At 39.0% G+C, this 15918-nt stretch overlaps 1 protein-coding gene across 4 annotated transcripts in view; it reads left to right on the top strand.

Annotated features, from left to right (window-relative positions):
- PTN (pleiotrophin) overlaps positions 1-15918 on the top strand; it is a 102453-nt gene that overhangs the window by 58622 nt on the left and 27913 nt on the right. The window contains exons 1-2 of one of the 4 annotated variants that reach the window (XM_040471866.1): positions 13157-13164; positions 14140-14141. The exons of 2 other annotated variants lie outside the window; for them this stretch is intronic. The gene's annotated coding sequence lies outside the window, so the exon portion shown is untranslated. Of the gene's footprint in view, positions 1-12300; positions 12304-13156; positions 13165-14139; positions 14142-15918 lie in introns of those variants that run through there. One more of the 4 variants, XM_040471867.1, reaches the window with a different exon arrangement.

Raw genomic sequence — 15918 nt, forward strand, 5'->3', positions numbered from 1 at the left:
TTAATTTGATAAATCCAATGAGTTTTCTCTCGTAAATAACTTTTTTTTCTTATCTCCACTTCCACACCTTTTTCCATGTCGCAGTTTTCGGTCCTTGTCACCTGGAATAGGTCAGGTGGCCCGCTCTCGGCCTCCCTGACTCTAGCTCCCTGTCCTCCGTTCACTCTGCTGACCGCTTGCTTTCAGGGTGTCCTCAGAAATTCACAGCTGATCGTGGTCCCTGGTGCTCCACATTCTTGACAGCTTGGTGTCTCCTCCTAAAGTAAAACGTCACTGCAGTCCTCATGGGACCCTCGCCTACAAGCAAGAAACTTTGCTTCCCTCAGCTTCTCTTGCGCATCTTTTCTCACCAAGACTCCAGCAGTCTTTCACTAACTGTTGATTCCTGAAATACATCACACTTACTCGAACCGACAGGCCTGTGCCTGAATGTTCTTCCTTCTCTCCCCTTCTCTGATATTTGGGACTAAACTCAAAATGAGTTGCCCCTGGAAGCATTTCTTAAAATCTCTGGACATACTTAGGTAATTGTTTTATGCCCATAAAAAAAAAATGATTACAGCAGTTTTTGGATTTTAGCGCATCATAATTTTCTACACATAAACAGTGTTGGATTTGATTCAGTTCTTTCATGGCATCTGTCGAAATGATCCTATCATTTTTCTTTATCATTCTGGTACCCTGTTAATGCAGTGAAATACATTAGCTTTCAGTTGTTAAAACTGCCTTTTGAGGGTTGCTGGAGGGGTTGTGGGAAGGGGGATGGACTAAATGGGTAAGGGGCTTTAAGGAATCTACTCCTGAAATCATTGTTTCAGTATATGCTAACTAATTTGGATGTAAATTTTCAAAAATAAAAAGAAAATTTAAAAAAATAAATAAGGATTTATATATAAGTAAATGAGGATTTGTCAGCTTGTAAATATCTGATGTATAGATCTGATTTACTAGTATTTAAAAAATATTTTTTATGTTTATATTCATTAGGAACATTGGTGTATACTCGAACGTCCTTGTCAGGTTTTGGTATCCAGTAAAGTTCATTTATACTGGGGTTTTTCCTATTTATTTCAATTAATCAGAGATTTTTAAAACCTCTGATTCTGATTCTGGCTTGGTCTATTTGTTTCTTTAGTTTTATCAGTGAGCAATTCATGTTTTTTGAAATTTTTTTTTAGGTATAAACCCATTTGGTATTATGTCGAGATAATACCAAATGGGCTTATACCTAAAAAAAATTTTCAAAAATATATATATATATATATATATATATATATATATATATATAATTGTAAATATATAATTATAAAATATCTCTCTTATTTTGTTACTTGTCCCTGTCTCAAAGTCTGTATTGACTAATACGACTATACACATACCAGCCTTTTTATGATCACTGATTTGTTGGAATATCTTTCCCCATCTTTTTACTTTCAACCTTTTTAAAAATATATATATTTAAATTGTGTCTCCTGTGGATAGCATACCGTTCGGTATTGCTTGTTTATCTAGTCTGACTGTCTGTGGGTTTTGGTTCATATATTTAGTGTCTTTGTATTTAATGCAAGTATTCATTGTGTGGGTTTAAATATACTGTCTTGCTATTCCTTTTTATTCCATCTGTTCTTTGCTCCTTTGTTTCTCCCTTCCTGATGGGTTTGGGTTGATCACAATATGTAATCTTTCACGTATAACTTTGTATTTAAAGTGAACATTGGGGCACCTGGGTGGCTCAGTCAGTTAGGTGATCTGACAGTGTGTGAGTTTGAGCCCCAGGTCAGACTCTGGGCTGACAGCTCAGAGCCTGGAGCCTGCTTCTGATTCTGTCTGTCTGTCTGTCTGTCTGTCTCTCTCTCTCTCTCTCTGCCCCTCCCCCACTCGTGCTCTGTCTCTGTCTCTCAACAATAAATAAATGTTAAAAATTAAATAAATAAATGAACATTATGTCACTTTATGTAAAATGCGAAAGTCCTTAAAACCGTATAATTGCATTTTCCTTCATTTTTATTTAATTGTAGTTATACATTTTACTTCTACGTGTGCTATAAAGCCTACAACAATGTATTTACAATACATAATATTTATAATGTTATATGTATATAATATATATGGATATAATTATCTGTAACATATATTTGAACATCAATAATACATACACAGCCATAGACTGTTCCCTTCAATTTGAACAACTACGTTTAGAGTTCATTATAAAGAAAACTTGCCCGCATCTAATTCTTTCAGCTTTTTTCCTGAGAATGTATTTATTTGCCCTCTGTTTTCAAATATATGAATTATAGTTTGCGATTTTTTTTCTCTGTCAGATGTTGTTCCACTGCCATCCTTGTTCTAGTCTAGGTAATGTACTTCTCTCCCCAGTTGCTTGTAAGGTTTTTTTGTTTTGTTTCTTTACATTTTCTTTTCAATGGTTTGACTATGAAGCACCAACGTGAGGCATATTTTATTTATTTTTAAAAAATTTTTAACATTTATTTATTGCTGAGAGACAGAGACAGAGCATGAGCAGGGGAAGGGCAGAGAGGGAGGGAGACACAGAATCTGAAGCAGGTTCCAGGCTCTGAGCTGTCAGCACAGAGGCCGATGCGTGGCTCAAATCCCCTGCGAGATCATGACCTGAGCCAAAGTCCGACGCTTAACCGATTGAGCCAGCCAGGCACCCCAAGCATATCTTATTTTTATGAGGCTTGGGGTTTGCTAAACTTCTTGGTTCTGTGGGTTGATGTTTTAATCAAACTATAGAAGTTTTCAATTATCATTTCTTCAAATACTTTTGGTGCCACATTATTTTTCTTCTCTACTTCTGGGACTCCTTAACTGCCATGTGTAGACTGTTTAATACTGCCTCGCAGGACACTGAAGCACTATTCATTGTTTTTTAATTTACTCCTCTATTTTTTAGTTCAGATGATTTATTTTGGTCTATTTTCAAGTTAAGTGAATCTCTCTTCTGCTATATCTGATCTTTTATTAACTCATCCAGTAAACATTCCATAAGTATTTTTTTTTTCTGTAATGTCTATTTGATCCTTTTTTTTTTTTTATACATTTTTCATCTTTCTCCTAAGATTCTTCATTTATTATTATGGTGTTTCCATCTTCTCATGGAATCGACAATATTTATCAAATCTGCAGTGTTCTTTTCAGTTAATCCCAACATTTATGTCATCTTGGAATCTATTTCTGTTGACTGCAGTTTCTCTTGATTATGCCCTGCTTCATAATTCTTTGATATGTACTATTTTAAAGCTTTATTGAATTTAACTGACATATCACAAACTGCACAAATTTAATCCCTTCATTTGACGATTTTTGATATGTGTATACTTATGAAACTGTCACCACAATCAAGATAATATGTCCATCACTTCCCCAAAATTCCTGGTGCCTCTTTATAATCTTCCTATCATGATCCTCCCAATGTCCCCAAATTCTATATCTAAGTAATGATCTGTTTTTTGAATTGCACTTTCTAGAATTCTATAAAGGAGAATTGTACAGTACATAATTACTTTTTTGAGTAACTTACTTTACTCAGCACAATTATTTTGAAATTCATACATGTTGCATATGTCAATTATTTGTTTGTTTGTGTGTTTATGCTTACGAGGATAACCTATGGGTATACCAATCGTTGGTGGACATTTGGGTTGCTTCCTGTTTGGGCTATTATAAATAAAGTAAGCTTCTATGAATATTTGTGGACAAGTCTTTGTGTAGCCCTAAGTTTTAATTTCTCTTGGGAAAATGCCTAATTAGTAGAGTAGTTGGTTTGTATGACAGGTGTATGTTTAAATTCTTAAGAAACTGCCAAAATGATTTGCAAAGTGGTTATCATCAGAAGACTATGAGAGTTAAATTACTCAGCATTTTGCCAACACTTGCTATGGTCAGTCTTTAAGTGACTTGAGTGAGTATGTAGGATTGGGGGTTTCCTGATAATGTTAAACATCTTTCATGTGTGTATTTGCCATTTATAGATCTTCTTTGAAAAATGTTTGGTTCTTTTGCCCACATTTTTATTGCATTTTCTTACTGAGTTGCAAATATTCTTTACGTATTCTAGATAAAAATCCTTTGATAGACACATATTTTGCAAAGTTATATCATTAATATTTGTATATTGATCTGGTATCCTGCCACATTAATGAATTCAACATATTAGTTCGGTAGCTTTTTGCGGTAATTCCATTGAACTGTGAATAGAATCTTATTGCTTGTAGGTTCTTTGGTAATCCTAGGCTCTTGAGTTGAGAAACCTGGAATAGCCTCTGAGATACAATGAAATTTACTGGGTAAAGATTTTCTGTCATTTCTTTGCAATCAAAACCAGTAATTGGTTCCTTTTCTGATAGTCTGTGACAGACTGATCATCAAATTGAGGTCGCTCTTCAAAAGTCTCACTTCCCAGGTGGGCACTTTCATTAGGTGTTTGACTTATGTAGCAAATGTAGATGAGCTTATTTGAGTTGGTGCTAAATGCTGCCCTGAGAATTCTCTTCATCACACAGCCATACAATATTTATTCTTTACCTCCCAGAAATACATAGTGATATGCGATAACCTTCATTTGCTTAGCAGTATATTAGTGAATGTGAAAATCTTCCTGCTGTTGTGTTAATTGCATTTTTAATCAAGTCTCTTCATTTGAACAGATAAAGCCACCAGTTATTAGAGATCCCATCTGAACTCAGTAGTTAATAAAGCTGTACTGACCTGTTTAGAAGAGTGTGAAAAGGTGGTAGGGATCTTGAGAGAATTACTTTTTTATTTGAAGCTGAGGTTTATACTTGTTTGTTTTCTTCTTCTTAATTTGTCATGTGGTTGATGCTTGATTTTTGACTGTTAAGCCCGCCTTGCCTTTTGGGGAACAAACCCAGCATGGTAATTCCTGATTGATTTTTGGTGGCATTTTGTTTAGGGGATTTGTCATCTCTGTTCATCAGAAGGTCCTTCTCTTTTACTTCCTCATTTTTCTGGTCTGGTTTTGACACGATGGTTATACTGCCACATGAGTTAATGAATATGCTTTATTTTTCTTACTCGCTGGGAGAGTTGTGAAAGGTTGGAATTAACTGGTCTTGGCTTTGCGGATATTGCTTTTTTGTTTCACCTAAAGAGGCTTTATACTCCTTTATTTATAAAGTAACATGAAAGTTGAAATAAATTTCTGCATCTGTGTGGGCCCATGAAGCCACTGCTCAGACTAAGGTAGAGGACCTGTGGCGCTTGCTGAGCTAGGCTGAATGAGTATGGGTTTGTGTTCATAGTCGCCATGGGTCATCTATTGATGACTTGTTAATACTGTTGAGTCTTGCTTTGAGAAACGAACTCAGTGTGTCAATACAGATGACTTTCTTTTGATTTTTACTGCCCCAAATTGAGAAATGTCCCTACAACTATTCAGAAGAGATTTTGGAGAGAACATTAGGCACTCCTCTTTTATCATAAACACATTTGCTTTCAGTGACAGCATTTTTATAGCTCACACAAAACATGGTGTGTATTTTGTTGCCTTGGTGTCGGTAATGAGTTAGTGATCTTACAGGTTCCTGGGATCAGTATAGTTCACATGTGCGTCTCCCTGATAACCTAGCCTATCATCTTGCATATAGTAGGTGGTCACTAAATATCTACTAATCATGTTTCAAAGCTCCGCCCGCTATGACTGCAGCTCGTCTACTCTACACTTTCTTCTTACTACCAAACTACAGTTTACCTGCAGTTAAGTCTCTTGATGGCTCACCTAAGACTTGTGTTAATTCCATTTCTCCCATTGGCATGCTTTGCATTCCAGATTTGCTTATCGAAATCCAAACCGTCTTAAAAGGGCGTATTGCCACCCTGTCCCTGATATCCTTTCACAAAGATACACTCTGTCCCACCCCCTTATCTTCCTCTAAGAACCACAGGAGCTGCCGGGGATGGAGCACCTGAGATGCCAGGCATATTTTATCTGTTATCTCATTGTAATCTCCAAACAGATTGTAAGCCTGCGGAATAAGTTTCCATAAAGGGAGGATAAAAGTTTCCATTGGGAATAAAAGACGGATTACTTTGTCCAGATCACAGATATACTAAGTGATGGAGTCAATGTGGAGGAAATCTTGCTGCCCAAAGCCTCTTCTCTTTCCACAGTAGTAAAACAAAATTTTTAATGCCTCGTGATTTTCTGTTGTATTAGCATCGTAATTATGATCGTACTTATTAGACTATATGTGTTTGACTTTTGATAAGAGGGTAAAATCATGGCACCTTTTTATAAAGTTTGGAATAGTTGAAATATACAGTTGTAAAATTCCTATTTTTACATATAGGAATTATGGAAATTCCCATTAATACCACAAGCAAGGTATTTTGGATAATAAAAATATATTTCATGTTTTTAAAAATGTTTATGGGGCGCCGGGTGGCCCGGTTGGTTAAGCGTCTGACTTCGGCTCGGGTCACTATCTCACGGTTTGTGAGTTTGAGCCCCGTGTCGGGCTCTGTGCTGACAGCTCAGGGCCTGGAGCCTGCTTTGGATTCTGGGTCTCCCTCTCTCTCTGCGCTTCACCCACCTGTGCTCTGTCTCCCTCTCAAAAATAAATAAACTGTAAAAAAAAATTTTTTTTAATGTTTATGTTGTGAGAGAGGGAGAGAGAGAGAATGCAAGCAGGGGGAGGGGCAGAGAGAGAGGAGGGAGAGAATCCCAAGTAGGCCCAGCACTGTCAGTACAGAGCCCGACACAGAGCTCGATCCCATGAATCGTGAGATCACGACCTGAGAGGAAATCAAGAGTCAGATGCTTGACTGACTGAATGTTCCTAACGAATGTAAACATAAAAATATTTTTAGATACTAGTAAATCAAATCCACGTGTCAAATATTTCATATTTACACCATCAACCTTGAGACATCTGTCCGGTTCCACTTTTTATTTATTTGTTTTTATTTATTTTTTAAAAAATTTGTTTAACATTTATTTTATTTTTGAGACAGAGAGAGACAGAGCATGAACGGGGGAGGGGCAGAGAGAGAGGGAGACACAGAATCGGAAGCAGGCTCCAGGCTCTGAGCCACCAGCCCAGAGCCCGACGCGGGGCTCGAACTCACGGACCGCGAGATCGTGACCTGAGCTGAAGTCGGACGCTTAACCGACTGAGCCACCCAGGCGCCCCTGGTTCCACTTTTTAAACAAATAGTTTTGTATTATTGTCATATCCCATCCAGTACAGACTTGAGATTGGCCAGACCAGTGCCTATTAAATTATTTTTCATTTTTGACCAATGAAACTTACACAGAAACCAGTAAGGAAAGTAGGTAAAGCAGAGCTGCTCTAGCCAAAGCAGAGATAAAGGTGAGGGACACGGGAGGCTTTCGACAGACCTGCCCAGGACCCCCTTCATGCCCTGCAGCAGCCCTTGATAGCTCCCTGTGGAAACACCAGTGCTCTAAAAATCACTGCTGTAGCCCAACTTTGTTTTTCTAATGAAAACCAGAGGGGTGTAGTGTGTGTGTGTGTGTGTGTGTGTGTGTGTGTGTGTGTGTATGAAGTCTTTGAGTCTTAGTTCTTAACTCTCAGTACCTTTGTAATAAACACCCCACAGTGAACTAAAGTCCCTAAAGTTTTCTATGATACAACAGCAACAAACACAGCCAAGAGGAATCACGTCAAGAGTATCTGGATGAACGGTTGAGAGCAGTGTCTGACCCCTGGTGGTAACCTACAGTTTTAGCCACGTTTGTACAACAAGCAACCTTTCCTTTTCTCCCTGATCTTCCCTTGCTTCTCTTCTCCAGAATGAATGACTCTCTGTCTTCCTCTCTCCCAGCTCCCAAGATGTACTCATTTTCTCACCCTCCTTTTGAGGCCCATCTTTGTTGCTTTCTACCCTATACTCTACATTCTAATTACTTTTTGCCACTGAACGTATTACACACATCTTCACACATTTTGCTTGTGTGGTTTCTTCGGCCTGAAGTTCCCTTCTTTCCCTCCTCTCTTAAGAGGCTTCAACTTTCTTTTTTTTTTTTTTTCAAGAAACAGACAAAAACGCCCCAACTCTTCTAACTCATTCTGACTTGCTGAGCAAAATTACCGCTTGGGCGTGTGCACTCAGATAACACTGTGTGTGTAATTTTTCCATAATATTTACCGCAGAGAATCTTTGCACTCATTTCTCTCTCTTTTCTCCCATTAGAGCTCTTTGAGAGGGAGGCCTGTATCATGTTTGTTTTCCATTTTCCCATGCCCAGCAGAGACCTGGCCCTTAGCAGGTGCTCTACAAATTGGTGAATGGATGTCTAAGGAAAATGTCCTTAAATATCACACTTCTCCAGTGGGTGCCACCACGCCATAAAAATATTTGGGCCTGACGTTTCCCTATATTTGAGGCATGGAGTTAGACAAAAGTAAATGGATGCCCTACTTTATCAACCTAACTGATAGGCACTTAGTTAAAATCAAAGGTGGGGGGCGCCTGGGTGGCGCAGTCGGTTAAGCGGCCGACTTCAGCCAGGTCACGATCTCGCGGTCCGGGAGTTCGAGCCCCGCGTCGGGCTCTGGGCTGATGGCTCAGAGCCTGGAGCCTGTTTCCGATTCTGTGTCTCCCTCTCTCTCTGCCCCTCCCCCGTTCATGCTCTGTCTCTCTCTGTCCCAAAAATAAAATAAATAAACGTTGAAAAAAAAATTTGTTTTTAAATCAAAGGTGGGATGCTGTTGAATTTATTTCTATGCTGTGAACCGAGTATACCTGAGGTTATGCCTGCATGTGCTTGGGACACAATCTTTTCAAGGCTTAGTGTTTAAATAAGGCAGCTTAACAAGGCCAAAATGAAGGGCTGATTGGTAACAGATTTCATTATAAGCATAATGCCTATTTATGTGAGACTTTAGGAATCTGAGGCCGTGATCAAGCCATTCGAGAATAAATCAATAGGATGGTTTTGGAAGAGGTAGTGAAAATAAGGAAAAGGAACCTATAAGTAAGGAAAAATAAAATTGAAACTACTAAATTCCCCATAGAAACAAATAGCTCGCAAATGTAGAAGACAGAAAAAATGACCGTGATTAAGTACATGCATAATGTGGAAAGATAAAATTACAGTGGCATATTTGTCGAGCTGACCGTTTGTAACCTTAGAAGAAAACTACCTCTCTAAATACTCAGCATTTCATAAGCAAGGCGGAGCAAGGTGACTTAAATTAAAAATAATGAACTCCAAAATCAAGGGTCTTTAGCTCTTTAAAACAAATGCCTGAATTAAAACATATTTTAGTTACCCTTGCATCTAGATAACACCCAGCGCTCAGCACGTCCCCCCGGGGATGATTTTCCGTTTCTGTCTGCTTTCCCACTTCCAGTCTTCAATATGATTTTTTTTCAAAAATTAACTTCAAGTCAGCATGCAGTGTAGTATTGGTTTCAGGCGTAGAATTTAGTGATTCATCACTTACATGTAACACCCAGGGCTCGATCCCAACAAGGGCCCTCCTTAATGCCCATCACCCACTTTCCCCACCCCCATCAACCCTCAGTTTTCTGTATTTAAGAGTTTCTTATGGTTTGTCTCCCTCTCTGTTTTTACCTTATTTTTCCTTCCCTCCCCCTAAGTTCATCTGTTGTGTTTCTCCAATTCCACATATGAGTGAAATCATGTATCTTTCTCTGACTGACTTATTTCAGTTAGCATAATACCCTCTAGTTCCATCCATGATGTTGCAAAAGGCAAGATTTCATTCTTTTTCATCACCCAGTAGTACTCCATTGTATATGTATACACACACACACACACACACACACACACACACATATACAACACATCTTCTTTATCCATTCATCAGTCGGTGGACATTTGGGTTCTTTCCATAATTTGGCTATTGTCGATAGGCGCTGCTATAGACACTGGGGTGCATGTGACCCTTCGAGTCAGCATTTTATATCCTTTGGGTAAATACCCAGTAGTCCAGTTGCTGGGTCATAGGGTGGTTCTATTTGTAATTTTTTTGAGGAACCTCCATACTGTTTTCCACAGTGGCTGCACCAGTTTGCATTCCCACCAGTAGTGCCAGAGAGATCCTCTTTCTCTGCATCCTCGCCAACATCTGTTGTTGCCTGAGTTTAATTTTAGCCATTCTGACAGGTGTGAGGTGGTATCTCGTTGTGGTTTCTAATAGGACCTCACAAGGCTCATGGCTTGTACTGTTGGCAGCTTTCTGAAGATGAGAATTTGCTTCCTGGCTGGTGTTTGGGAGCCAGTCAACTAGCTAGTGAGGAACCTTAGGAACCGCTGTTGACTTCTTAGTGTCTGCCTTTCAGGACAGTCTTTTATTCTCTACTTGGCTCCGGGCGTTACAATTATAATGTATGTTTTTACTTTGTTTTGTTTTTTTAAGAAAGAAATAACTATGAGAGAGAGAGAGTCAGTGGCTAGTAATGGTAACAAAAGAAGAGAAATCAAAGGCCTTAAAAATGATTGGTTACTGGGGCACCTGGGTAGCTCAGTCGGTTGAGCGGCCGACTTCAGCTCAGGTCATGATCTCGCGGTCTGGGAGTTCGAGCCCTGCGTCGGGCTCTGTGCTGCCAGCTCAGAGCCTGAAGCCTGTTTCAGATTCTGTGTCTCCCTCTCTCTGACCCTCCCCCGTTCATGCTCTGTCTCTGTCTCAAAAATAAATAAACGTTAAAAAAAAACGTTAAAATAAACGTTAAAAAAAATTAAAAAAAAATGATTGGTTACTAAATATAATGGTGTAGTGGGCACATGTAATTTTTTCAGTTTTATATGCTACAGTTTATAGAGTCGGTAATATGCCGCTATATTCAGGGGGTGCAAATGAGTAGAGTCTACGGAATGGACGTAGCACAGGAAACTCCAACGATAAAGAAGATAATGTTGCCTCAACGAAGTCTTCATTGAAGGTGAAATCCCTTATGCTAAACCTCGGGAGGTGATAAGAGTTTGCCAGGTAGAGAGATTTGGGGAAGAACTTCCATTTGCAATGGGATAGCATGAGCAAAAGATCAGTTGATTGGAACACAATGTTCCTGAGTTCAGAGATTTATAAGTACTTGTTCCTGGCTAAAGACACGTGGCAGTTTTCACGCGTAATCACTAATCTCAAACATGGTGGGACAGACTTTATATCCATGTCTGCGGCTAAAGAAAATAAGTTCCAGAGAAATTAAATGTATTGCTTCATTACCTAGCCCAAGTTGGGATTCAGCCTCAGGTCTGACCTACTGTAAAACTCTTACTTGTTCCTTTGTGTCAAGTTGTAACAGATACAAAAAAAAATTAAGAGGAAACTAGAGCATTTTAAAATTCTAAAAGTCGATCTCCCAGCTACTTTTGATTGTAACAAATGAAAGCAGTAAAGGAATAACACAACCAACCCGAGTCCTTTTTGAACTCATGTGGCTCCAAAAAATAATTGAATAAACACACCTTCACATCACTATCATATTATAAAGGGTATCCAAACTGGTTTCCATTGAATACTTGCTTCAGTTGATTTCTTTTTTCCGTTCTCATTTCTGAATGTTTTTGTGTATGTAGATTTGAATTTGAAGTAGAAAGCCATTTTCTTTTTTTTTTTTTTTTTAATGTTTATTTATTTTTGAGACAGAGAGAGACAGAATGTGAACAGGGAAGGGTCAGAGAGAGAGAAAGACACAGAATCCGAAGCAGGCTCCAGGCTCTGAGCTGTCAGCACAGACCCCGACGGGGGGCTCGAACTCACGGACCGCGAGATCATGACCAGAGCCGAAGTCGGACGTTTAACCGATTGAGCCACCCAGGCGCCCCTAGAAAGCCATTTTCAAGAAGCCTACACATCCTTGTAAATGTTAATAGGAGTCAAAATGGGTTTCCTACTATATTACCAAGTCAGAACACATGAGCAAAGAACACTATGGGATATCATGTTTAAATTAAATAATCAGTGGTCATTATTTTTCTTGGGAAAGGTAAATATTCCTTAAAGCTATGATTTGGGGGGCACCTGGTTGGCTCAGTCAGTTAAGCATCCGACGTCAGCTCAGGTCAGGGTCTCGTGGTTCGTGAGTTCAAGCCCCGTGTGGGGCTCTGTGATGACAGCTCAGAGCCTGGAGCCTACTTCACATTCTGTCTCTCTTTCTCTCCCTCTCCCCTGCTGATGCCCTGTCTCTCTCAAGAATAAATAAATAAATTTTTAAAAATTAAAAAAAAAACCCTATGATTTGGTTTTATTTTTTAATTGAGACTAGATATTAATACAGATTATAAGATGGTAAGATTTCAGGTTTGACTGGGCTGATGACTAGCAAGTCAATAGGAGGGAGAAATTGTTGGTTGTTGGTCAGACCTTAAGCAGATCCAGAGATTGTAGCAGAGTGGAGAGAACGAGGTCGACTGGGAGGAGTGGATGGCTAATTATTGAATTCCAGAAGAATTATAAAAGCTTGGAGACGAAAAGAAGACAATTCCACATCAGAAGACAAGAAGGGATAGTCAAAGTGCTATGGAGGGGGCCATGAGGCAAAATATTTATCAATAAGAGATACAATATTCCTCTGGTTCTTTTTCAGTCATATGGAAGAAGCCATCTGTAACCACCCTGCCTCTTCAACTTACTCTTTGTCCCGTCACCTTTTCACTTTGTTCATAAAATTGACTGTGTCAGAAATTATCTCATTTATGAATTTATTTATTTAGCTGTTTATTTGTTATTCTATGACTTTGCCCACTAAATGTAAGCACCACACGGTCAGCACTCTAGTTCATGTTGATTCCTTGTCCCCCCCCTCACCGCCCCACAGGGAACACTTTATGCTACAAAGGATGCAACTCTTATATACACAGTTTGTGAATAATTGAGTACATTAATACACCATTTGTGACATTTCAAATATTAATATTAACATTAGTCAATATTTATAAAGTACTTAAAACAGGTCCTTGCATATAGTACAATGAGTGTTTGTTATCTAAGTGAATATCTTCCTGACTAATATGAACTAACCAATCTCCCTGAAACTAAATTAAAATCCTTTCTGATAAATAAGATAGACATTGAATTTTATATTCAGATCATCGGGACCACGATTAATAGTTAATGCTCCTTGGGGCGCCTGGGTGGCGCAGTCGGTTAAGCGTCCGACTTCAGCTAGGTCACGATCTCGCACTCCGTGAGTTCGAGCCCCGCGTCGGGCTCTGGGCTGATGGCTCGGAGCCTGGAGCCTGTTTCCGATTCTGTGTCTCCCTCTCTCTCTGCCCCTCCCCCGTTCATGCTCTGTCTCTCTCTGTCCCAAAAATAAATAAACGTTGAAAAAAAAAATTAAAAAAATAAAAAATAGTTAATGCTCCTTAGCAGAATTCCTGACTGTAAGTGGTTTTGTTTGATTTTAGGGAACTTATGGGAAATTAAGTCTTTGGCCTTAACTGAATCCCTGTCTTTGTTTATACCCAAGAAAGAGAAATGCAAAATAGTTGTCTTTCCCTTATACTTCGTGACGTATTGTAGTTCTTTTTTTTTTAATGTTTATTTATTTATTTTGAGAAAGAGAAAGAGCGTACACATGGCAGAGAGAGAGGGAGAGAGAATCCCAGGAGGCTTGGTGCTGCAAAGCCTGACGCGGGGCTTGATTCACAGACGATGAGATGATGACCCGAGCCAAAATCATAGAGCCAGATGCTTACGTGAGCCACCCAGGCACCTCGCTCAACATTTTGTCGTTCTTGTCAGAACGTATTGAACTATAATTGGCTGTTTGACACTGTAAACTTTCTTGGAGCGCAGGCTTCGTGAGAACGAGCGAAAGCTTCTCACTGGTCATTGTTATATACTGAGAATACAGCACAATGGCTGGCGTAAGGTAGGTGTCCCAAAATGTTTAATGAAATACTGTGCTAACGGGGAGAGGAAGGAGGTATACTTTTAGAATCCATCTGAATCCTCACATCAAGACAGATCGGCCAGCTTGATAGCTACCCAAACTACAACCTATGGACAAGGTTGAAATGCCTGGTTCTTGTAAAAAGTGAAAAGCAAGAAAAGGAAAAAGGGGCTGGAGGAGAATCCTATATAATGAAAGCAATTTAAAAGACATCAGTTTTTAAAAGTAGACGTGTCTAAGGAAGCTCTCTTGAATAAAACCCTCAAGAAGTGCAAAGACGGAATTACTGTATGTTAGCGTTGGTACGGAGCCGTCGTGGGGATGGGGAACATGGTAGAAAGCCTTTGAGTATGAGTGGAAAATTAATTTATCTTATAATTCACTAAGTTGTATACTTTGTGTAGTTGTCTGTATCTTCTGTTTTATTTTACAATAAAAAGGTCAAAAAATCACCATGTCACAGGAGCTTAGGCAAATAGATCACAAAATGTCTAGAAAGGTCTAGTGATACGTAATATATGCTGCAGAAGCATTACAAATCATCCACTGATTACTCTCGTACGTATGACGCTGCTCTAGATTCTGGCTGTTGTCTCCAGCCCGATTTCTTCAGTAAATCTCAGATACCCTGGCTTAGACAGAGGACTGAGAAATCTGTTTAGCATGAATATTAATTCCTCTGTTGGATGCCATGTTTTGGTGATATTTTTCACCAGCAAACTGTTTACTGTGTGGCTCCTGTGGGTTGGGGCCCTGGCCTAGGTGTTTGAAACAAAAAGAGGGGGTTGGAATGATTCCTCTGCACAAACGGCATATAAAGTACAGTTACAAAGTGAGATTCCCCCACCCCCCTATTTCATACACGTTAAATTTCATTGACATGTTCCTTAATTCTCAACATGGAACCTCTGGACTTCCACAAACTTCAAAAAAAAATATTTCACGGGGCATAAATGTCTTTGAATGTATTTTAACCTAAGAAGTCAAAAGGTAGAATGAATTTGTGCCCTGATAATGCTGAACAAGTCTTTAGTTGACATTAATCAAATCGTATCGGTCTCTTTTTTTTGTTTCTTTCTTTTTTTTTTTTTTTTGGTCTTTTGCTTTTGAATAATATTAGATAGTTTAAAGTGTGATACCTGTTATTTCTCAATAAAAAGAAATACGGTTTTGCAATGTATACAAATAGGGAATCAGTATGTTGTACATCTAAAACTAATATAATGCTATATGTCCATAATCCCTCAGTTGAAAAAGTTACAAGTATTTCCTTGTAGTAAGTAATAAGAGTGGAGGGGTGAATTAACTTTACTGAGCAACTAATAAGCCATTTCTTAATGTTGTAGGGTTAGCTCTATGTCTACATCTTGCATTTTCATGGCAAGCCTCTCAAGTAGTTGCTATGTTGTTCCAATGGTTGGGATTTGCCCGAGAACATTCCCAAAATTAGGTGGTGGAGCTGAAGTGTGAGCCAGAGCTTCTGTCTCCAGGTCCCACGTTGGTCCTTCCAACCAGGTCACTAAGGGGCAGATTCCAGCATCCTTGTCTTGTGTTTACACCAGACGTCGATAGCCTTTTAAAATTCTAGATCCTATTAAAATGCTAACGGAGGAGGAGCCCTCTTTTTCATTCTCATCAGCTCTTTCTCTAGGGAAGAGCTGAGGATTTAATAAACTAACACCTTTCCTTTGAGTTGGTTTCTTTAACTTTCATTTCCTTTCATCTCTGAGCTTTAGATGTATTAGTGATTGAGATTAACTCAACAATAATTTCCAGACCTCACCATCCCTCTATGGCAGTCTTTCACTTTACCGTTAAACCCTATGAAATTAAATCTGTCCGGGTAAGTCCAACGAAAGATGGCAGTAAGAGGAGGTGAAAACAAGGAAAAGATTCAAAAGAACGGCTGATTTAGCAGGCTGCCGCCTTCCATTGTTTTATTTCCCCCAGAGCAAAAAAAAAAAAAAAAAAAAAAAAAAAAGAAAAAAATCAATGCCCAGGCCCCCCCCCCACCCACGGGAAGAGCAGACAGGGGTAAAAAAAAAA

The sequence above is a fragment of the Herpailurus yagouaroundi genome, unplaced genomic scaffold (genome assembly GCF_014898765.1).
Source record: "Herpailurus yagouaroundi ecotype Mexico unplaced genomic scaffold, PumYag 100, whole genome shotgun sequence".
In the NCBI taxonomy this organism is placed as follows: Eukaryota; Metazoa; Chordata; class Mammalia; order Carnivora; family Felidae; genus Herpailurus; species Herpailurus yagouaroundi.